The sequence below is a fragment of the Schistocerca serialis genome, chromosome 1, assembly GCF_023864345.2.
Source record: "Schistocerca serialis cubense isolate TAMUIC-IGC-003099 chromosome 1, iqSchSeri2.2, whole genome shotgun sequence".
NCBI classification, from domain to species: Eukaryota; Metazoa; Arthropoda; class Insecta; order Orthoptera; family Acrididae; genus Schistocerca; species Schistocerca serialis.
In genome coordinates this window covers 828044342-828070097 of record NC_064638.1, presented here as the reverse complement: position 1 = coordinate 828070097, position 25756 = coordinate 828044342, and the positions used below count along the sequence as shown (strand labels likewise).

At 43.9% G+C, this 25756-nt stretch overlaps 1 protein-coding gene across 10 annotated transcripts in view; it reads right to left on the bottom strand.

Moving 5' to 3' along the window:
* LOC126484627 (glutamate-gated chloride channel) overlaps positions 1-25756 on the bottom strand; it is a 724772-nt gene that overhangs the window by 407209 nt on the left and 291807 nt on the right. For all 10 annotated transcript variants that reach the window (XM_050108232.1, XM_050108236.1, XM_050108244.1 and 7 more), the window contains exon 2: positions 17776-17829. The gene's annotated coding sequence lies outside the window, so the exon portion shown is untranslated. The remainder of the gene's footprint in view (positions 1-17775; positions 17830-25756) is intronic.

Here is a 25756-nt window from a genome sequence, read left to right as displayed (position 1 = left end):
TTCATAGTCGAGGTCAAAGGTATAAATTACGAGACGAGAATGTGAGAGTCGGGGCAGGAGGGAGCAGACTGAAGATCATACGAGACATGTTGGGTCAGGGAGGAGGAGCGAAGAACAGTACGAGACATGTGTCGGTTTGGGCGGCAGTTTAGCAGCGTTGATGAAGTATTTGTCGTGAGAAGAGCTAGAGTCAAGACTTAAACATTCTGAGGTGCTTTGCGTTTGGTGCATGATGAGGTTTACAAAATTAGCACTAAAGACTACATAGACTTTCTAACTTGAATGCCCTACGAGTTATCATGATCTTTGAAGACTCAAAATGCGTCTTAATTTGATGCTGACACAATAAATCGGACGTCCCACCTAACATAAAAAATTGCCCTCTTGCCAATTACGAACTCAGAACTGATGTAGCATTTCTGGTCCTCGCACAAATGACGATATTGATAATAAGCATTTAGCGTCATCTACCTTTGATCATAATTTATAGAAATACGTAGAAGCTTATATTCTTATAGACAGGTGTTGATACTAGTGCATATTGCTGTGTATAACATTCTGTTGATTATGAAGCTTCTCGAAAGCAATCGTATATGGTAATTAGTAACAGCCTACCAACAGCTAAGCAAGCATGTGAATAGTGTAAGGGATATACTTATACATAGCTCTCACCGAAATCTATCAAATGTCGTTGAATGTCGGATCAGTTTCATTAACGGAGTCAATTTAAAACTGTGGTAATGCAGTATACTTCTGGATTAGTTGCAGCTGTGGAACAGCTGGTCGTATTAGACAGTTCTGATCATTAGTAACAGAGTATCAAATTTATCTTTAATTTGCCATTTTTGCCTACTGAATATCTTTATTCCTTCAATAAATATCACGAACAATGTGAACAATATAAAATGCCACTACTACACTTTACATCCTGTCTGAGAGCGCCCATCTCTTTACGCTTAAGCAGCTCGCACATTTCACATTAGCCAGCTTTCTCCCACTCCTTGCCAATGACGGCGGATCTCCTGGGTAATGTAATGCTTCCCCCTCTAAGGACGTGTACCTGTCGGCAAGCCTCTCGTCGTCACCCCGCAAGTCCATCTGCGTGGGCAGACCCTCAAGCGAAGAGCTGAAAAGTCCCCTGTTTTCCACATACCTCGTAATTTTTTAAAACTCTTTGCCATGTTCAGTATATTTTCATTCTACTTTATTCTCCCAAAATCTTCTAAGAAACTTGGATACTGACATGTCTAAAAATATAGGGCAAAGTGAACTACATATGATACAAAATCCAAAAAACAATCTATATTTTTGAGATAAATAGAGTAGCTGTTAGGGAAAAATTGTAAATGTTAGAGAGTACAAACAGCTTTAAAATGACACTGTATTTAACTGTTTAAAGTTACGAAAGTAGACTAAAAGAAGTAAAACAGTGTATCATTTTATGGACTGCAATTGTTGAATATGATACTTCTCGTTTAAAATAAGAACTACATGTGATATTGTACACGAAACCAGAAGGTTCAGGTCTTAAAAACGATAAGGACAACAGACAAGACAATACAAACGTATAACTGGGATTTGTTCTGTGCAGGATATTTCTAGGATGTTTATGGCATGAAATGAACGTCACAGAGATCTACAGAAATTTCTTTAAGAGTTATTCCTATTTGTAATGCTACCAAGTCAACCAGCAATGAGGAATAACTGTTACAATCATACTTAATACACTGACATGGCTGGCTCTGAGCACTATGGGACTTAACATCTGAGGTCATCAGTCCCCTAGAACTTAGAACTACTTAAACCTAACTAACCTAATGACATCACACACATCCATGCCCGAGGCAGGATTCGAACCTGAGACCGTAGTGGTCGCGCGGTTCCAGACTGTAGCGCCTAGAACCGCTCGGCCACACTGGCCGGCCAATACACTGACATTAATACAAAAATAAGAGATACGTTAAAAAGAATCATTGCTTTATATTTTGTCATGAACATCAACAGGACCGTTAAACACAAAGCAGATTCCTCGTTTGGTATTTCCCACGCCAGTAACAACATGAGGAATTGGAGTTTTTCCCTATCACATCACTCTTATTAATAAGAGAAGTGTTTTTCATTTAATTGAAAAACTTTACTGTCCATGTCCACAGACTTTAGAGACATATCTTCTAGGTCTTTTCCAGTACCTTCTGTAGGGTGCTGACATATCTGTAGCTGTACGAATTCCTCTTTCCTGCCGAAATTTATCCAAGATTTTATCTCCTCTACCTAAATGTATTCGATCTGTCATTACAATAGGTGCCTGAGAAGCAACTGGCCTTCTAAATGTGTCCTTTGGTTGCCTCCTCGCAGGCAACTCAGGCTACTACCCAGGTTTTGTCTGACAAGACACATTTTTAAAATTCTCAATAGCCATGGGCGGGTGCAAACGAGGGTTTGGCTGAAATGGGGGATCTACGAGAGACACTTTGCCGTTTTCTTTACGCATTTCTCAATGTCGTACCCTTATGTGATGACACCACAGGAGAGCATGAAACAGGAGCACTCAAAAAGCATAAGGACTCGTTGGCTACGTAATTTTTCACAACTAAGTCCTTGTATAAAAAGTTCTCAGTTCATTTGCCGCGTCAGGTTCGCATAAAATTCCAAGCTTTCGATGATAGCTTCCATTATCGTCGTCAGGAGCTAAAACTGACTGTCAGTTTTAATCCCTGACGACGATGATGGAGGGCTGGAATTTTACCGAATTTGACCCGGTAAGTGAACCGAGAATTTCTTATATAACGACCCATTGCTGCTTCCGATAATGTTCAAATTTCGTCGAATGGTTCTGAACTGTCCCTAATGGTCACACCCTGTACAGAAGAGCATAAATTGTGGTCGTAGTGCTCTCCAAAATGGGGACAGCACATTCAATAGGCTTGCAGCTTCGTGATGTCCATCGTGTAGGAATGAATCATCCACGAGGTGTCAACGGTACCAAAGTTTCTGCAGAAGGTCTTCCTAAGCTCATAGAACTGAGAACTGTCGTTTTTGACCACGAAATGTGTGGGAATCAACGTCCACGGAAAGGAGTGGTTTCATTGACGCCCTTTGTGCCACCCCCTACCGCCTTTCCATTTCGCTACTGAGCGGTGGTGTGACTGAAATGTTTTCCTACGCCATCCAAAAGAATATCTTGTGATTTCAACACTTTGAGCCGCGTTTCTGACCTCCATCGCAGAGGCGTCAAGAGAAGGGGTAACATGCGGGTAAGAGGGGTTGTAACGAGCTTATCATCGTGTGACATGTCCGCGGTTGCGCTGGAAGAATTCTGGCGAAATCTGGTGGCAATGTGACATAGTTAACCAATGTTACACGTCACACAAACTTCTGAGCGCTGGCCTTTCTTTCGCACGTGTCGACACCTTGCTGTTTGAAGGGTCGTCGAGCCCGATGGTGACGTCGCAGGGCGCCACACCTCCCCCCCCCCCCCCCCTTTACAGAGGAAGGTCGTTGGCACCATATTTCAAACTTATCTGTCGGAATGGGAGACAATTACGGGGTTTCGAAAAAGTTATCTTTTAATTCTGTTGTGCAATGTATTTTGGTGTAGAACGTATAATATTTAAGGATTATGTTGACGGCTTGATAATTATCTCCATGTAATAAATGTGACAGTAATGAATAATTCAGCAGATAGAGCGTAAGTTTCTGTGTATGTAACACAAGTGTGGGAAATGTTGCTGTGTTCACATTTAGTTTCAGTCTAAAGGTGTTGTTTGCCAAAATTACTTTCTACTTACAGTGTGATGTTTCTAACAGAAAAACAAATTATGAATGACTATTCCAAAACAATAGCATCATAATTGACATATGTGATAGATATGGTTTTCTTATGATCAGTTGGTGTATCACTTTTACGACACCTTACCCTAAATGCTTGCACCAAAATGATCCTTTGCTTTGGCGATGATCCCCCATGGCTCGCCCGAGCCCGGTATGCTATTTCAGGCGAGAAAGAGCCACGCCGTTCCAGGCTATCAGACGAAGCAATACTATATTTGTATACGTATCGGTTCCATATTTGCAATCTTGCCATCTTTTATTCACGGAATATGAATAAGGCGACCGGGAATGGAGGACAGCGGTGTAGATCCGAAGCGATCTGGACAATGCCGGCGGCAGACAATGGCGCTGGTGGAGGCGCGGAGGCTGGGCTGCGCTGCGGTGTGCGGCTGGGGGTTCGGCTGTGTGGCGGGTTGCGTCATTAAAGGGGCGCCCGGCCTCGTTAGGGCGGCCGCGAATAATGCCGACTCGGCCACACAGGTCTCCGCGCCTCTCGTCTCTGCTCGTCTCTCCTCGTCTCGTATCGGCACATCAGGACCACCAGCCAGCCCAGAGGGCAGCCGCTGCGGTCGCACCGACTGCACGCGATCGCCAACTCTGCGGACTCAACGCTCGACAAGCGCGTATCGCGTCCTCACATCCCAGCTCAAAACTTATTGCTAATGGTCGGTGGCAAATGTTGGACTGTACTGTGACAACGTCGCCTGGATTTCCGATACGTCAGACATCTACCATTCCCTCTACATCTTGGAACGCCAGCTCTCCGCCTCGCCTTCCGTATCTTTCAACCCTCTCCCACTCGATCCCAGCATAACTTATTAATTTGCCCTTTCTCCTCTACCACAATGACCACCTACAGATTTCCTTCACTTCCCATAAGCTTGATACTCCCCTGATCGGCTGGCTGCTGTGGCCGAGTGGTTCTAGGCCCTTCAGTCCGGAACTGCGCAGCTGCTACGGTCGCAGGTTCGAATCCTGACTCGGGCACGGATGTGTGTGATGTCCTTAGGTTAGTTAGGTTTAAGTAGTTCTAAGTCTAGGGGACTGATGACCTCAGATGTTAAGTCCTATAGTCCTTAGAGCCATTTGAACTATTTTGAACTCTCCTGATTCATCTCCGATTATCAAGCTTCGTATTCTACAGCACTTGTACCGGCACATCCTCCGAAGCTCACATACCAATGCACACTTCTCATTCTGATTCAACGAAACTCTACCACTTCTCCCTACCTGACCACTAAATACCTCCCACAATCAATTCATCTATATCTACATATATACATGGCGGTGAATACCTCGTACCACTGCTAGTCATTCCGTTTCCGGTTCCACCTGTAAATGCAGCGGGGAAAAAAGACCATATATATGCCTCCGCAACAAGTCTAATTTCTCTTATCTTGCCTTCGCGTGTCTTACACAAAGTGTGCGTTGGTGTAAATAGAAATATTCTCAGCAAATATAGGTTCTCTAAATCTTCTCAACAGCTTTTCATGATGCATCTACATAATGTTCGCGTGTTGATTGAACGTACTGATAATAAATCTAGCAGCACGTCTCTGAAATGGCTCGATTTCTTCCTTTAATCCCACATGGTGTGGATCGAAAACATTCGAGAAGAACTGCATCCCCCAAGTGTCGTATACACGGTCACCTTTATAAATGATCTACATTTTTCTAAAATTAGCCCAATAAATTTAAGTCGAGCATTCCTTTTCTATATTGCCGACCTTACGTGCATGTTCCATTTCATATCGCTTTGCAAACATTACGCCTACACCGACGAGCTGAAACATTATGACCACCTGTTTAACAGCTTGTTTGTCCGTCTTTGCAACAAAACACATCACTGATTCTGTGTATCGAGGCTCCGACATTTTGTTGGCAGGTTTGTGAAAGCATGTAACATTAGACGTTGATACGTGGCGCCGTTGGCGCCAGTCGCTTCTCTGTATTCATTTAAGATCTCTGTGATCGACTCTGTATCGCGTGGCCGCGGGTTTCCTCTTTGGTCGCTTTTCAGCTATTTGGGCGCACGTCGCTGTGGGGCAGTGGAGTAGCACGAGGGGAGGCTTTGAGACTTAGTCTCCGCTGTATTCGTGCTCAAAAAATATGCAATAGTAATTCATAACTAAAATATAAACAACTTTCTGCTAAGAGCTCTAAATGTGCGAAGACATCAGTTTCGTAGCCCGCGCCGCACCCTGAGTATTGGTGTATTTACCTGCTTGAGACTCGTCTGCTCTCAGTCTCTGCCTCCCTTGCTTTAGCTGGCTGTGTGCGCCTACGCCTTAGTGGCATTTTCGGCTCGCCTCCACTTCCCCTCTTCCACGAAGGCCGGTGCGCTTCCTTTACTAGCAGGTATCGAGACTCGTCTCTGCCGCTTCTATGCGGGCTTTTAAGACGGAAGTGAACAGTCGCGCGGCTTGTGTTTATAGTCATTTTTGTGTGACTTTAGTACATATTTTCGTTGTATCGGCAGCTTGAGTGGGCCTGCAACTGAACACCTTAAAGCATTTTTATTAAAAACTCCTTTTTCTACATTAACGTACGAAAAGTGCGAATTGTAGGACAAACGACCTACTCCTATACTCAGTGTAGCTTTTAAGTAAAGCCAAACAAAAACGCACTTTTTAGACAGCCTGGTACAAAAAGTATATGTGGCTGACTGCGAATGCAGTTAATAACATATTATATTGTTATATACGTCTTCTGTTTGGTGGTGAAAAGGAATGATGCAATGATAGCATTTGTACGATAAAGAATTTTGACAGGAAAGCACAAAAGCATCAGATATCAAAACGTCACCTGCAGAACAAAGAATCATTTAAGTTATTGGGAAAAAGTAGAATGAGTACGCCCTTTCTAAAGCCGCTCGTCTGACAGCAACAAAATACAACAAATAAGTTACATCCAGCAGGAGAGTATTGGCTCGTCTTATTCAGGCAATTGTATTTCTTTGTAAACAAGAACTAGCCTTTGCGGGCATCGAGAAGACGAATCCTCCGGCAACAAAGATAACTGTCTGGAATTGTTAGATTTACGAGCTCAAGGAGAGCAGATAATCCGAGACCATCTGTCATCATCTTCAACCTGTAAAGGAACTTCTCCAGATATACAGAATGATGTAATAGAAATGATAACTCTGGCAGCAAATGAGAAAATAAGATCTGAAATTCAGAACTGCAGTTTCATTTCGACTCAAGCTGATGAAACATTAGACGTGTCATGCAAGAGTCAGATGAGTATAATATTCAGATTCTGTATTGCAAACAAAATTGAGGAAAGATTCGTTGGATTTTAAGATGTTTCTGGAGATAAAACTGCTGAAGGTTTGTCAAACATTCTTTATGCAGAATTGAAAGAATGGAATGTGGAAAGAAAAGTGGTTAGTCAAACATATGATGGCACTTCGGTAATGGCAGGTAGAGAAAGAGGACTACAACAACTAGTGAAGCAGTTTTGTCCCTATGCGCTGTTTATTCATTGTTACTCACACCAACTGAATTAGGTACCGTTACATGCTTCCAAAATCATACGACAAGTACGCATGTTTGTAAATGATCTTACTGCATTCCATTCGTTTTTCAGCAAATCATCAAAACGAACTGTACTGCTAACTGAGAAAGGATTTAGACTGCCACATGCAAGCAACACTCGCTGGAACTTTCATTCCAGGGCAGTTTCAACAATATCTAGTCATTTCTCAGAGCTATGTAGTGTTTTTAATTATATAGTTGATGACACAGCATTCAGTGGAACCCAGAATCTTTGAGCTGTGCTGTGCGTATGAAACGACGGATGGATATTCCAACTTTTGTCTACTTGCTTTGCTTCTACCGAGGGTGCTTTGTTTATGTTGATCATCTCTTTAATGTTTTTCAGTCAAAATCTGTCAGTATAACTGCTTGCCACGACGAAATAAGAACTGTTTCGAGAAACTTACGACAATTAAGATCGGAATGCATTAAATGTAGTTTGTGTTTGAATGGCAACTTATGATTCTGTGACAGTCAAAAGACATCTCTCAGGGCACTAACTTACGAGATACTGGTTTTGCAAATTGTTCAGATAGAAAGAAGATTTCATGACTTTCCCCAAATTCAGTTTGTTGAAGTTTTGAACGAACAGTGTTTCCCGAACTATCAAAAAGAATTCCCAAAGTTGAAACTGCTTCAGTTATTAGAACAGTACCCTTTTTTCAAACAAGAACAACATATACACTGATGTGAAAAAACACTTATCTCCAAGAATCCTCGTAAAGTACATTGTCGCCCGCATCTCGTGGTCGTGCGGTAGCGTTCTCGCTTCCCACGCCCGGGTTCCTGGGTTCGATTCCCGGCGGGGTCAGGGATTTTCTCTGCCTCGTGATGGCTGGGTGTTGTGTGATGTCCCTAGGTTAGTTAGGTTTAAGTAGTTCTAAGTTCTATGGGACTGATGACCATAGATGTTAAGTCCCATAGTGCTCAGAGCCATTACAACCATTTGAAAGTACATTGTCTACAATGATTTAGACTCTATTTATGAAGAAACAACGAAGTTCCTGCGTTCGGTTTTGACCCTATCTGCAACTACAGCAAGCAGTGAGTACTCTTAATCGAATGGAGAATTGTTTAAGGACTTCAGTGTCCAACACCCCGCTGTCGTGTTTGAGCACGTTAGCAATAGAAAAGACACTACTTGGAGGGCTATCCAATGATGAGATCTTTGCAGACCGAGTTATAGACTTATTCGTGGACAGAAAAGACAGGCGCATTGCACTTGTGTACAAGAAAATATAAATGCTTCTTCTCTTGCTGCTGGAGTTCTACAAATTTGTCATCGTTTCTTGTACAAGTTAATTATTATTATTATTATTATTATTAGTTGCGATGGTAGTGGTAGTAGTAGTAGTAGTAGTAGTAGTAGTAGTAGTTGTTGTTGTTGTTTTATTTGATGCATTTTGTTTCATTTGTTTAAATTATTGTTTATTATACTATTTTGTCTCCCTATAATAAATGTAGAGTCTCCCCAATCTTTACAAGCACGCTACGCCACTGCTGTGGGGAGAGGGCTGTTTGGGTCTGTTGGTTGACGCTCCGGTGTGTGGTCTGGTTGTCGGCGGTCGCGCTTTGCGCATGCTGTGCCTATTTCCGTCACGTGGGCAGTGGGGCTGTGGACGGAGGCGTGTGTGCGGTCGGGAGTGTGTACCGCGTCTAGTGAGACGGCGATGGTCTCTTCTGTGTTACTAGACGATATGAACCTGTGACAGTTGCTTTGGAGGGTATCAGCCTGCAACGGGACACGCAACAGAATCAAACGGTGGGAATTATTCAGGTTCTTAAATGACTGCTGTATACAAGGTGGTCCATTGATAGTGACCGGGCCAAATATCTCACGAAATAAGCATCAAACGAAAAAACTACAAAGAACAAAACTCGTCTAGCTTGAAGGGGCAAATCAGATGGCGCTATGGTAAGCCCGCCAGATGGCGCTGCCGTAGGTCAAACTGATATCAACTGCGTTTTTTTTAAATCGGACCCCCATTTTTTATTACATATTCGTGTAGTACGTTTGAAATATGAATGTTTTGGTTGGACCACTCTTTTCTCTTTGTGATAGATGGCGCTGTAATAGTCACAAACGTATAAGTACGTGGTATCACGTAACATTCCGCCTGTGCGGATGGTATTTGCTTCGAGATATATTACCCGTGTTAAAATGGACCGTTTACCAATTGCGGGAAAGGTCGATATCGTGTTGATGTATGGCTATTGTGATCAAAATGTCCAACGGGCGTGTGCTATGTATGCTGCTCGGTATCCTGGACGACATCATCCAAGTGTCCGGACCGTCCGCTTGATAGTTACGTTATTTAAGGAAACAGGAAGTGTTCAGCCACATGTGAAACGTCAATCACGACCTGCAACAAATGATGATGCCCAAGTAGGTGTTTTAACTGCTGTTTCGGCTAATCCACACATCAGTAGCAGACAAACTGGGCGAGAATCGGGAATCTCAAAAACGTCGGTGTTGAGAATGCTACATCAACATCGATTGCACCCGTACCATATTTCTATGCACCAGGAATTGCTTGGTGACGACTTTGAACGTCGTGTACAGTTCTGCCACTGGGCACAAGAGAAATTACGGGACGATGACAGATTTCTTGCACGCATTCTATTTAGCGACGAAGCGCCAATCACCGACAGCGGTAACGTAAACCGGCATAATATGCACTACTGGGCAATGGAAAATCCACGATGGCTGCGATAAGTGGAACATCAGCGACCTTGGCGGGTTAATGTATGGTGTGGCATTATGGGAAGAAGGATAATTGGCCCCCATTTTATCGATGGCAATCTAAATGGTGCAATGTATGCTGATTTGCTACGTAATGTTCTACCGATGTTACTACAAGATGTTTCACTGCATGACAGAATGGCGTTGTACTTCCAACATGATGGATGTCCGGCACATAGCTCGCGTGCGGTTGAAGCGGTATTCATGACAGGTGCATTGGTCGTCGAAGCACCATACCATGGCCCGCACTTACACCGGATCTGACGTCCCCGGATTTCTTTCTGTGGAGAAAGTTGAAGGATATTTGCTATCGTGATCCATCGACAACGCCTGACAACATGCGTCAGCGCATTGTCAATGCATGTGCGAACATTACGGAAGGTGAACTACTCGCTGTTGAGAGGAATTTCGTTACACGTATTGCCAAATGCATTGAGGTTGACGGACATCATTTTGAGCATTTATTATATTAATGTGGTATTTACAGGTAATCGCGCTTTAAAAGCATGCATTCTCAGAAATTATACGTTCACAAAGGTACATGTATCACGTTGGAACAACAGAAATAAAATGTTCAAACGTACCTACGTTCTGTATTTTAATTTAAAAAACCTACCTGTTACCAACTGTTCGCCTAAAATTGTGAGCCATATGTATGTGACTACTACAGCGCCATCTGTCACAAAGCGAAAAAAGTGGTCCAACTAAAACATTCATATTTCTTTGCGTACTACACGAATATGAAATAAAAAATGGGGGTTCTCATGTTGAATGTTTATGTTTCGTGGTTCCTGTGCAAAGCCAGTGTGAGCTGCTGTTGTAGTCAGTGATTGCAAGAGATTTAATTTGGCTGCAAAGAGTAATTGCATTCCTGTTTTGAAATCCTTCTAATGTTTTAATGATTGTGTCGCTGTGGATACTGCCCAGTTGCTGTGTGGTTTTATGTTATTTCAGTGGTAAAATAAGCGGTGCCCGTCATCCGTTGCAGCTGGTCGTTTAAACCGCGGGACGACTACTTGGCGGCAGCCAGTGACTTGTAACAGATGGCGCGGTCGCTGTGTTTATCAGCAGACTACAATTCTTCCGCGAATTTAAGTTGAGGATTTTATTTTTATTTCTGGTGACTCCGAGGTGCCCGTCTTTCTTTCTTCACCGTTCCTTACGGCTTTCATTCAGTCTCGACCGGAGTTGTAGTTTCCGCGCACCTCTGCCGGCCATTGCTTATCTCTGAAATTTTGTAATACCTGAAAGATGCATTTCATTGTACTGGGTTTTTAATATCCTATTCAGAGGGAGAAATTGTGAGTTGTTGCTGTTGTTATATCTTAAAAGGTGTCCTGCTCCTGTGGCAGTTTTTCTCAGTAAACAATTATTTATTTTACTGTTGGTATGGTTCTTAAGATTTATGTAAAGAGAGTTTTAAAACTATTTATTGTTTGGGGTGGGCTTTGACGCCTGTAGTCATATTGTCTGTTTAGTAATGTTTCAAATGCTAGAGCACTTATGTATATTATTCTGTTGTAACAGCAGTTTGAGGTGTCATGCAAGTGTTAAATAATATCTGTTGGAAATTACAAGCTAGAGTTTGTGTTTGATTGGTTATTATTGCCTTGTCTTTATTCAGTTGAAGTGTCCATGAGCGTGTGTCCCATGTCTCAGATGGGTACGCACAGGTCGTGTAATTCGCGTAAAAAACAAAGCGCTTTTTTGCTTAGGCGGTATGCCGCCTGATAGCGACCCAGAGAGGATCCATAGAATTTACATCAGGTGAATCTGGTCGACGAGACATCAACGTGAATTCACTATAATGCTCCTTAAACCACTGTAGTAAGGTTCTGGCTCCGAGGCACTCACAGTTATACTGCTGAAAGATGTCATCGCCGTCGGGGTAGACATCAAGCATAAAGGGATGAAGGTTGTGGTAGCCGTCAACGTGTCTTCGATTACCACCACAGATCCCCCGCAAGCGCAGGAGAATGTCTCACATAGTATAATACAGCTCCCACCAGAATGCGTCCGTGGCGAGTTGCACGTTTCGAACCACCGTTCTCCTCGATTAAGGCGTTTGTGGAGACGACCATCGACCTAGTGCAGCAAAAATGTGATTCACCCGAAGAGCCGACACGTTTCCATTAACCGACTTTCCATTTATCGACGGGCAAGTCCTGATGGTCTTGTCCCCAACGCAAACTTAATTGATGATACCGTTGGGTCAACATATGAACACATAGGGATAGTCTGCTGCGGAGTTCCAGGTTCAAAAATCTGCAATAAACGTTGTACTCCGAAGCACTTGTGTGTGCACCAGCATTGTACTCTTTCGGAAGAGATGCCACAGATCGCCGTCTATCCTACTTTACAGAGCAGGCAAGCCCCCAAACCCCACATTCTTTGAAGAATCGTGGACGTCCAAGCAGTTTAGCACGTAGTGGTGTTTTCAAAGTCCATTTCCGTATATATTCACGACAGTAGCACGTGTACATTTGACCAGTTTCGCGGTTTTCGAGATGCTCGTTCATAGGCTCTCCAGAATAATAATCTGCCCTTTATTAAAGTCGCTTATCTCAATGGATTTCCCCATTTTCAGCCCATATCTTCTCTAAGGTGATCCCTGTCCGTCTCTGCTCGGCTTACATGCTATTGTTGCCGCGTCACGTCCTGCAACGCCACCAGGTGGCATCCAACGTCGCGGCGGGCAGCGGTCATGATATTTTGGCTGAGCAGTGTATTTAATCGACATGACTGTGTCAAGCTGTCTCCTACTAATACTGTATTGGACATGCCAGGATTGTTTGTCCTATTCATTCGAATTAACTTACCATTTTGCTACATTTAGAGCAAGCTGTCATTCATCACATCATAGATAAGTTATGTTTAAGTCATTCTGTATCTTCCTCCAACCATTAAACGACGACACTATTCCATACATTACAGCAGCATTATCAAAGAGTCACAGATTCGTGCTCACTCTATGTATCTGATCGTTAATGTAAATAGAGAACAAGAACGGCCTCATCACACTTCGCTGGAGCATCATGATGATATTCATATATCTGACGAACACTCGCCGAACAGGAGAACGAACTGGGTTCTACAACATAAGAAGTCTTCGAGACATTCGTATATCTGAGAACTGATTCCGTATGCTTGAATCTTCGTTAACAGTCTGCAGTAGGGCACCATGACGAATGCTTTCCGGAAATCTATGAACATCGAATATGTCTCTTGCTCTACATCCATGGGTCGCAAAATATCGTTCGATAAAACTTCTTCACATATGCCACCCTCTCTTTTTGACAGCTTGATTTATGGTCCCCTGCAGCCATACGTATTATTAAATTAAAGTCCCACCCCACGTTTTTCTGTCTGCATGTGAACGTTAATCTCTGAAACTACTATAGGGATTTTGGTACGGTTTTTATTAATAGATAGACCATTTTACGAGAGAGGTTTGTGTATATCTATCTTCTTTTCTTTTAGTGAGTATTTTCTCCATCTAATACGGATTATGTTGTACTCCCGCCTTAGAAGATTTATTTTATTTAACTTTGCGGCCGGTTGCCCCTCCTGTCGCTGGAGTCACCTAAGCGGGAGCGCTTGTGATTGTGGGGAGGGGGAGCAGTCCTCTGTCCCCTAGGCTATCTATCTATCTATCTATCTATATGTGACCTTATCTTTACTCCAGAATGAGATTTTCACTCTGCAGCGGAGTGTGCGCTGATATGAAACTTCCTGGCAGATTAAAACTGTGTGCCCGACCGAGACTCGAACTCGGGACATTTGCCTTTCGCGGGCAAGTGCTCTACCACCTGAGCTACCGAAGCACGACTCACGCCCGGTTCTCACAGCTTTAATTCTGCCAGTATCTCGTCTCCTACCTTCCAAACTTTACAGAAGCTCTCCTGCGAACCTTGCAGAACTAGCACTCCTGAAAGAAAGGATACTGCGGAGACATGGCTTAGCCACAGCCTGGGGGATGTTCCCAGAATGAGATTTTCACTCTGCAGCGGAGTGTGCGCTGATATGAAACTTCCTGGCAGATTAAAACAGTGTGCCCGACCGAGACTCGAACTCTCATTCTGGAAACATCCCCCAGGCTGTGGCTAAGCCATGTCTCTGTATCCTTTCTTTCAGGAGTGCTAGTTCTGCAAGGTTCGCAGCAGAGCTTCTGTGAAGTTTGCAAGGTAGGAGGCGAGATACTGGCGGAATTAAAGCTGTAAGGAGGGGCCGTGAGTCGTGCTTGAGTAGCTCAGTTGGTAGAGCACTTGCCCGCGAAAGGCAAAGGTCCCGAGTTCGAGTCTCGGTCGGGCACACAGTTTTAATCTGCCAGGAAGTTTCTTATCTTGACTGTTTGCGTGTTGTATTTTGTGAGGTGGAAGCGGGCACCCGCCCAGCATTTGCATAAACGAGCGTGGAAAACAGCTGAAAACCACACTCAGGCGGGTCGGTGCACCAAACAGGGTTGGCAATCCGGTGCGCTGGGTCTGCCTCAAGTTCCTGTCTCTCAAGCTAGCGCGTTACTCTATACGATCGGGTAAGGCTGTTGTAGTCAAGGCTAATCTCAGAAACTACACGGGGTAGACAAAAGTATGGAAACATCGCGAAAAATGCATGCATTAGCATAGATTCAGATACTAGCTAAGCTGCATTTTGCACTGTTGTATCTTACCACGAACGGCAGTTGCGCAATGTCCTCAATACGTTGTAAGTACCATTCGTGGTCGGAACTGTCTTCTGTGTAGCTGTGAGTGTATTGTGTCGGAAGTCAGTGCATTCAGATATAGGCAAGTAATTGGTGATCTTATCATGAGTGCTTCCGCTGACAAGGGAGCCTAAGTGTTTGGTGTTTCAGGAGGCACTGACCGAAGTTTTATATCGCATACAGGGAAATCGGAAAAACATCGACTGTTAAATCACAAAGTGGACGAATATATATTTTGAGTGATCGTGAAGAACGGTCATTGAAGAGGATTGTAACGGAAAATAAGAGGACGAGAGGTGCAAAAACCCCTGCAGGGCAGAATGTCGCACTTGCGAACCCTGTCAGCACGAAAACAACACAAAAATGGTTCAAATGCATCTGAGCACTATGGGACTTAACTTCTGATGTCATCAGTCCCCTAGAACTTAGAACTACTTAAACCTAACTAACCTAACGACATCACACACATCCATGCCCGAGGCAGGATTCGAACCTGCGACGCCGGCCGGAGTGGCCGAGCGGTTCTAGGCGCTTCAGTCTGGAACCGCGCGACCGCTACGGTCGCAGGTTCGAATCCTGCCTCGGGCATGGATGTGTGTGATGTCCTTAGGTTAGTTAGGTTTAAGTAGTTCTAAATTCTAGAGGACTGATGACCTCAGAAGTTAAGTCCTATAGTGCTCAGAGCCATTTGAACCATTTTTTGAACCTGCGACCGTAGCGGTCGCGTGGTTCCAGACTGTAGCGCCTAGAACCGCTCGGCCACTCCGGCCGACAAAACAACGCAAAGGGAGCTGCCGAAGCAGGGGATTGCGGAGCGAGATGGAATTCCAAAACCATTCATGGGTGATGCAAATTCCTGTAACTGGAAAACGACGCACCAAAGTCATAAAACTTAGGCTATGAAGCAATGGAAGAAAGACGGTCAGATGAGTCTTGTTACACACTTTTTCCAACATCTGGCCGAGTTAACCCCCGAAGGGTGAAACATGGCGGGGATAGAGCGATGATCTAGGCAGCCATATGGTGGTATTCCATGGACCGCATGGTTACTCTGGAAAGTCGCTTTACTGCCAAGGATTAAGTGACCATTTTGGTTGAAAAGATCCATCCCATGGTTGAATATTTGTTCCTCCATGGTGATGCTGTCTTCCAAAAAGATAGGGTACCAGTACGCACAGCTCGCATCGTCCAAAATTTGTTTCGTGAGCCCAAGGAGGAACTGCCGCATCTTCCGTAGCCATCACAATCATCAGACGTCAATAATACTGAGCCTATTTTGGAGATAAGTTTGTGTGATTTGCTATCCACTTCCATCATCGTTTCCTAAACACGCCACTATTTGCAGGAAGACTGGTACAAGGCCCCCTTGAAAATCATATGAACGTGTATTTATCCATTCCGAGGTGACTAGAAACTGTTTTTAATGCCAACAAGTTTGCTACACCGTATTAGACATGGTAATGTGTAGGATTTTTGGTGTTTCCATAATTTTGTCAACCCCCTGTCGATAAAAGGGCGTACGGTGATGTGAAATTCTTTTTTTGTCTTCCAACACATAGAAACACAAACTGACAGTGGACCGTCAACCAAAATTTCTTAGTCTTGTGTGGAACTGTAATAGCATGTGTTAAATTTATGTGTGTACCACAGTCGTGCAATAGATGGGCTGATTTGTTAGCGCACGTACAGCTACTGCACATATTACATATTGTTGACATTTCCATAGCGTCAAGGGCTGAACGTTTTTAAGTTCCAAACTTGTTTCAAATGCTTGATTAGCGCGCCAGCGAAACAATCATACACCGAGTTGACGAAAGTCATCGGATACCTGTTAATATCGTCTCGGACCTCCTTCTGCCCGGCGCAGCGCAGCAACTAGACGTGACGTGGACCAAACGAGTCGTTGAAAGTCCCCAGCAGAAATGTTGAGCTATAGCCGTCCAATACTGCAAAATTGTTGCCAGTGCAGAATTTTGTGCACGAACTGACCTCTCGATTACGTCCCATAAATGTGAGATGGGCTTTATGTCGGGTGATCTTAGTGGCAAAATCATTCGCTCGAATTCTTCGTAACGTTCTTCAAACCAATCGCAAACAACTATTGCCCTGTGACATGGCGCATCATCATCCACAAAAGTTCCAGCATTGTTTGGCAACATAAAGTCCATGAATAGCTACAAATGGTGTCCAAGTAGCAGAACATAACCAGGATCCTTTCAATTCCGTGTGAACACATTCCACACGATCATACCTTGTTGACAACTTGCTTCCATGGCTTCGTGGGGTCTGCGCCACATTCAAACCCTATCATCAGCTCTTACCAACTGAAATCGGGACTCATCTCACGAGCCCACGGTTTTCCAATCGTCTATGGTCCAAACGATATGGTCACGAGCCAGAAAGGGGGTGCAGGCGATTTTGTGCTGTTAGCAAAGACACTCGCGTCGATCGTCTGCTGAAAAAGCGCATTAATGCCATATTCCTCCGCACTGTCCTGACGCATACGTTCGTCTTACGTTCCGCATTGATTTCTGCAGGTTTTCGCTGAGTGCTGCTTGTCTGCTAGAACTGACAATTCTATGCAAATGCCGCTGCTCTCGTTAAGTGAATCCGTCCCCCACTGCTTTGTCCGTGGTGAGATGTAATGCCTGAAATTCGGCATTCTCGGCACAATCTCGACACTGTGAATCTCAGAATATTGAACTCCCTAACAATTTCCGAAACAGAATGTCCCATGCGTCCAGATGCAGCTACCATTCCGCGTTCGAAGTCTATTAATTCGCGTGGTGCGGATATAATCACGCCTGAAACCTTTTCACATGAATCATCTGAATTCAAATGACAGTTCCTCCAACGCAATGCCCTATTATACCTTGTGTAAGCGATACTACTGCCATCTGTGCATGTACATATCGCTATCCCATGACTTTTGTCAGATCAGTATATACTGTTCATTAACTCACCCGTAAGCCACACGCTCACTCCAGTCGCACGAGCTCCTCCATGAGCGAAGAGACCTGAAACAACAGAAAACATATTACTTTCCGCTCACTCACTTGTCAAACAAGTTGAAACCATCATTGCTGTACTGGATGTTACATTATCTGCGACGATAAAAGTAGGTAAACTTACCACTGAAGCATTTTTTTTTTTATTTTTAACATTTATGTGAAAATCAGTCATCTGTAACAACGCTGGTAACACGCATGACGCATTTTCATTAGTGTTAGTAAATGGAGTTTTTCTTCTATGCAAGTAACTACATTTTCTCAAGACATTTTCACGAGAATGAATTAACCTTCCTCTCGAACCTGTACGAATTAAACTGAAGATTGTCATACCTCCAAGAGATGCAGGCAGATATCGGGTTCATCTACGGCCCTGGCCTTTTTGTACCAGCAGCCGCCTGCTCGTTCCCCAATGTCGTAACGATGGCGGCAGATGCCGCGTTCCCGTGATATTTCTTCGGCAGAATAATACCTGAGGCCGACAATCTTCGCTTTAGTCCATTAGGTATTCCGTTTACTAATCTATATTGGCACTGAACGAGGATCGGCTCCCAGTAGAACGAGTTTCCAGAAAATCACCGACGTCAATCGATGTCTGATTGCAGGGTTGCGATACGGTCCAATCTGCTGGATTTCATGTGATGGTGCATAAAAAAAGAAATAAAATAAAAAAATAAAAAAAGGCAAGGTAGTTCTAAGAGAGAGAAGAATGAGATATGTGAATTCATTAAGAGGTTTTTGATAACTTCACTCGTTGACTTGTACCTAGATGAGAAATCGCAGTGGTCCAGTCATTCTATCCCAGGGTCGAAAAGAAATCAGAACTCGAATCTTTTACACCAAATGGTCATCCTCTAGGCAGCCAATTATGCAGAGACTATACAGTAAATATTATTCTTACAACACATGGCACTACAATGGAAGGGACATACTCTAATTTTGTGAAGAAGTACCATTCCATGATGGGAAATATAGTTTACAAGAGAGTATGTCAAAATTGATTCGTAATGTTGACACAACTCTTATATAGTTCATACTGACCTCCGTCCTCCTTTATTTTATTGTTATGCTGTTGTGGTCCTGCTATGAGAGTTTTATCCTAATTCCTCTATTTGTCTTCCTTTTGTTGCAGGTAGATTATGACCGTTCCTTTAGAAGATTGTATCAAAGAGGAACAACAAGCGGTGATACAGTTTCTTGTGGTCGGAATGTATACATGGGGCTGCAGTCCATTAAATACTTTCGGCACAATACGGGAACAGTGTCTTGCCGAGTCGGACTGTCTACGAATTGACTGCAAAATTCAAAAATGGTCGTACAAGTGTTACGCATGAGGATGGAGGCGGAAGATCTTCCGCGACCACAAATGATAACAACATTGAGCGAGCACGTGACTTGGTTCTGGTACACAGACGAGTGACTATTGCTGAGTTAGCATATCGCTTGGAAATTAGCCACGGTTCCGTTTGACGAAATCATCCACAGCAAATTTGGTTTTCATAAAGTCCCTGCAAGATGCAACCCGAAACAACTCATAGTGCTGCATGAACAAACGCGCTTCTAAATCTACCAAAAACATTTCGATCGCTGTGATAACGAACGTTACGACTTCTTAGACAGAATCATCACTGGTGACGAAACATGGATCCACCATTACGAGTCGGAGAGTAAACGGCGGAGTATGGAATGGAAACATTAACGATCACACAGCAGGAAAAAGTTCAAAACCCAACCATCCACACATAAACTGATGATGCTTACAGGTTTTTGGGACACACAAGGCTCAATACTGAGACATTATCAGGAGTGGTACAACAATGAACAGTGCGCGTTACGATGAGATGCTTGCTGACAGACTAAAGCTTGCAGTTAAACGCCGTGGATTACTGTCGAAAAGTGTTGTGTTATTGCAGGACAATGCTCGACCACATACCGCTGCCCACACTGATGGAAAGCTCCGGAAACTGAAGCAATGCCCCATCCGCCGTCAGGTGCTGATCTTGTCCCTTACGACTAACTCTTGTTTGGTTCACTCATATGGTTCAAATGGCTCTGAGCACTATGGGACTTAACTTCCGAGGTCATCAGTCCCCTAGATCTTAGAACTACTTAAACCTAACTAGCCTAAGGACATCACACACATCCATGCCCGAGGTACGATTCGAACCTGCGACCGTAGCGGTCCCGCGGTTCCCGACTGCAGCGCCCAGAACCGCTCGGTCACTCCGGCCGGCGTTTGGTTCACTCAGCGAGGCATTAAGGAGTAGTCAATTCACATCGGACCAAAAAGTGGAGGACGCGGTACATGAGTGGATCGATGCTCAGCCGAAAAGCTTCTCTTCTGAGAGTACCAGGAAGCCTGTGCAACGATGGACCAAGTGCGTTGAAAGCAAGGGGACTAGATGGGAAAATGATGTTAACGTACGTGTACTATTTCTACTGCAGTAAAAGGCATAGTTACGTTGCGAATAGTTTTTTTGCTTATCCTCGTAAAATAATAAATCAACTTTTTATTTGTTTGTTTAAAGATAAATGTGAGGCAGGAAATAATAGAGGCTTGTTAGAAGAGTTAAAGGCGTAACAAATGTCCCCGCTAGATATAGATCCGAAGTTTTCAAAATATAGCGAGCTTTATTGTGCGTGTGTCCTCCTTGGCAAGGCGGCGACGAGAATGGCCGTGTGGAGGGGAGCGGTGGGTCGCGTTGCGGGGTGACCCTGACCCTCCAGACGGCGTGAGTCAGGCAGGACAGCCGACAGCCGCGGGCGGCCGTCTCTACACCGCCCTGCTCTGCTCTGCTGCGCCCACGACAACAACGCTGCACCTCGCTGCAGAAACGCTGAAGTTTCGCTTCGCGTCGCTTGCCATTGCCGAGCATCCCTCAGTTCTCCACAATTACTTACGAAGCTGCAGTACGAACGAGGGTTTTTCACAAAGCTTTAATTACCTCATAAAAAAATTTATATAAGTGATTTATGCAGATTGTTATGAATTCATGGTACACAATGAAATCCTCACCTGGCAGAAGAGAAAGTGGGGTGTAATTGGATAGCTAAGGAGAAAGCTAGATAACAGTGGCTATTTTCATTGTTGGGACTACAAATTTATTTCAGAGAAAGGTAAACAAGGCACGAACAATACGTATGAACTATGGAGAATTATTTTTGATGATTTAAATTACATTTAATATAACCCAGAATTGTGCAACATGTGGTTAGACCCAATACATCTACATCTACATTTATACTCCGCAAGCCACCCAACGGTGTGTGTGGCGGAGGGCACTTTACGTGCCACTGTCATTACCTCCCTTTCCTGTTCCAGTCGCGTATGGTTCGCGGGAAGAACGACTGTCTGAAAGCCTCCGTGCGCGCTCGAATTTCTCTAATTGATCTCCTCGGGAGGTATAATTAGGGGGAAGCAATATACGAGGTGCATTCAAGTTCTAAGGCCTCCGATTTTTTTTCTAATTAACTACTCACCCGAAATCGATGAAACTGGCGTTACTTCTCGACGTAATCGCTCTGCAGACGTACACATTTTTCACAACGCTGACGCCATGATTCCATGGCAGCGGCGAAGGCTTCTTTAGGAGTCTGTTTTGACCACTGGAAATTCGCTGAGGCAATGGCAGCACGGCTGGTGAATGTGCGGCCACGGAGAGTGTCTTTCATTGTTGGAAAAAGCCAAAAGTCACTAGGAGCCAGGTCAGGTGAGTAGGGAGCATGAGGAATCACTTCAAAGTTGTTATCACAAAGAAATTGTTGCGTAACGGTAGCTCGATGTGCGGGTTCGTTGTCTTGGTGGAACAGCACACACGCAGCCCTTCCCGGAAGTTATTGTTGCAGTGCAGGAAGGAATTTGTTCTTCAAAACATTTTTGTAGGATGCACCTGTTACCGTAGTGCCCTTTGGAACGCAATGGGTAAGGATTACGCCCTCGCTGTCCCAGAACATGGACACCATCATTTTTTCAGCACTGGCGGTTACCCGAAATTTTTTTGGTGGCGGTGAATCTGTGTGCTTCCATTGAGCTGACTGGCGCTTTGTTTCTGGATTGAAAAATGGCATCCACGTCTCATCCATTGTCACAACCGACGAGAAGAAAGTCCCATTCGTGCTGTCGTTGCGCGTCAACATTGCTTGGCAACATGCCACACGGGCAGCCGTGTGGTCATCCGTCAGCATTCGTGGCACCCACCTGGATGACACTTTTCGCATTTTCAGGTCGTCATGCAGGATTGTGTGCACAGAACCCACAGAAATGCCAACTCCGGAGGCGATCTGTTCAACAGTCATTCGGCGATCCCCCAAAACAATTCTCTCCACTTTCTCGATCGTGTCGTCAGACCGGCTTGTGCGAGCCCGAGGTTGTTCCGGTTTGTTGTCACACGATGTTCTGCCATAATTAAACTGTCGAACATGTCTCCTTCAACTGTCGATGAATTTCAATTGGTTTAACACCACGCAAATTCAGAAAACGAATGATTGCACGCTGTTCAAGTAAGGAAAACGTCGCCATTTTAAGTATTTAAAACAGTTCTCATTCTCACCGCTGGCGGTAAAATTCCATCTGCCGTACGGTGCTGCCATCTCTGGGACGTATTGACAATGAACGCGGCCTCATTTTAAAACAATGGGCATGTTACTATCTCTTTCCAGTCCGGAGAAAAAAAATCGGAGGCCTTAGAACTTGAATGCACCTCGTATTCCATACCTCATCCAAAAACGCACCCTCTCGAAACCCAGGCAGCAAGTTACACCGCGACGCAGAGAACCTCTCTTGCAGAGTCTGCCACTTGAGTTTGCTAAACATATCCGTAACGCTATCACGCTTAGCAAATAACCCTGTGACGAAACATGCCGCTCTTCTTTGAATCTTCTCTATCTCCTCTGTCAACCCGACCTGGTACGGATCCCACACTGATGAGCAATACTCAAGTACAGTTCGAACGAGTGTTTTGTAAGCCACCTCCTTTGTTGAGGGACTACATGTTCTAAGGACTCTCCAAATGAATCTCAACCTGGTCCCGCCTTACCAACAATTAATTTTATATGATCATTCCACTTCAAATCGTTCCGTACGCACACTCCCAGATATTTTACAGAAGTAACTGCTACCAGTGTTTGTGCCGCTATCATATAATCATACGATAAAGGATACTTCTTTCTATGTATTCGCAATACATTACATTTGTCTATGTTAAGGGTCAGTTGCCACTCCCTGCACCAAGTGCCTATCCGCTGCAGGTCTTCCTGCATTTCGCTGCAATTTTCTACTGCTGCAACTTCTCTGTATACTACAGCATCATCCTCGAAAAGCCGCATGGAACTTCCGACACTATCTACTAGGTCATTTGTATATATTGGTAAAAGCAGGAACTCTGTAGGGAACAAACGGGCAGTGTTTTTTTTCCCGTCAGGAACGGTACACATTGATACTCAATAAAGTAACCTTCATTCTACCCTGTACAATACTCATGGGCCCCCTTCTCACACTTTAAATACTTTGCCGAATCATCTGATTTTCTTGTTGACGGGTAGGTCTCTTTACGAAGAAGACAAGGCGTTTTATTATCATCTTCAGAACAGCTGTTTGTCTTACGTGTCTTCAGACTCTTATGACTCTTTTTTATGGTGTAGACCCGGAGACCTTCAACATTTTTTTAACCTGTAGGGAAGATGCTTTAGTTGCATTGAGTTCATTTTTGTATGAAGGCACCGTAATCACGGTGTATTTTCCTCTTCACCTGGATGTTGATGGTTCGTCGTAATGAGGAATTGACTTCACACTCTCCGGCGATACAGTGAATGAAGACTGTGTCTGCATATCAGTCGACGGACCAGGATGTGGAGAAGGAGCAGTAACTGACTCTGTTGTGTTCTCGGAATCTGGCATTATTCTTTCTGTTGTATCTGATCGTGCAAATTCCTCTTCGCCAAATGCATTTGCATTAAGCGGGAAGGTGACCGTCTCTTTCAATTCAGATAGGTCATTCTGCATCGTTGCTGTTCTATTACATGTAAGTCCAAAGAACTCATCTATTTGGTACTGAGTTGCCACTCTTCCTGGATGGCTGTTACGCCATGTCTTAATTTCCTGACCGTTTGAAGCGCTTAATGGCCCCATCTCAAACGAAAACACACTTCTTCAATAAGGGATAATTAATCATATAGTTTGTTAGGAAAATAATCTAAAACTGGTACAAAATAATCGTAAATTGTAGTTATAATTATTAAATTGTAGTTATTAAAACGTGTACATACAAGTAGCGCATCGTTGAAAGTATATGCTTCTTATGTCACATATATAAGTTGTAAGCAACGAAATCATGGGGTAAAATCAACTAGTTACCGTTTTACCCCATCAGCTCTACTCGGTTTTACCCCAACTATACCTTACCTGAAAAATCCCTTCTGTATTAGAAAGAAACTGAAGAATCGTTTAATATGGCATATGTTCATAAAGCCTGTTAAAGGTGTTATTGATTGTATTACTAGTTTTAACTTCTAATATGACAGAATAAGTTCCTTATTAAACAGAAAATATCATAAAATAAAGCACACAAACATAAAAATCTAACAAATCATTTTTATCTACATCAACGCATGTGACACTACGAAGCCTCATGGCGGTACTGACGTTGCCGGGTGTCTTCATGGTCTAACGGCCAAAAAAACAAAAACAAAAAAAACAATGTTACAAACTCGCAAAAAGAATATGATGATTGCCGGTTTCATCCTCATACCCGATTGCACCCCAACGTTCATCACCGTAGCACACCGCTAGAGGCGTGGAGTGTCTTGCAGTAATAGGTTTCCTGAATATGAAGATGAACTATGTTGCAACAATGCACGCTGAGTTGGTGGAAGTGTGCGACAATAAGACACCACCATATGACACAGTGATTAAGATGGTGCAGACGCTACCTTGTCGTCAAACAACTCTGAATGACGAAGGGCGAACTAGTAGATCCTCTCTGTGTGAGGAGCCGTGAGTAGCAAGAGAAGCAGACACCCTGGTGCCCGAGCACCGACGCCTCACAATAGAGGCAATATAGACAAAAGTGAAAATTAGCCATCGATTAATTTTCAATATCTTTCTCGACATTTTGAAAATGATAGGTTGCCATCCGCTGTAATTTCGCGACTGCTCAGACTCATCAACGCACACGCTGGCTGCAGTTGTATCCAACCAATCCAGATTTAGCCGCCACATCACCATGGGCGTATACTGGGTGTAACACTACGCCCGTGAGACAGAGGAGCAAAGGAAGCAGTGGAATTATGTGGATCCACCACCGCCGAAAAAGACGAAGGCCGACTCGAAGCTTCGAAGCCCCATTACTTTTTCCCTTACGGATCCACCAGTTAATAACATTTGGCGGATAAACCAACTGCTCGCAATTCTAGGAATACCGACGCATTGAATGTTAACACTAACACCACTGGCATCTGAATCTCATCCTTTACTTTTTGCATGGTATTTTTAACATCAGTGACAATGTCTGGCACTCATTCTCGTTTCACTTAGTTGTATCGATGCACATGCTGTCTTTGTACCTACAGTGTGCAACACGCAAAGATATATGCTCCAGTCTGTGTGCTTAAGAACTATACAGTATGTTTCAAAGACTTCCCATGAAACGGTTCGGTGTGGCAGGTCACATCAGATGGAGCAACATCTGTTAGAGACAAAACATTTGCTGAGGCTTCCTGGCGACAATGGGCGTCCCTTTGTATTTGTTATGCCCCTGAGAAGCGGCTGGCATAGGCATTCTGCTGCGTGAGTATGCTTTGTGGTTGCCTACAAGCCAATCAGATGCTCCCCATGAAAGAGAGCAGACCCAGCCCAATAAAATTAAAAGTTTCTGATTTACATCTAAAATACTTCCCTCCGCTTAGAGACACTCATTCTTAAGGTGCAGACTAGGAGGAA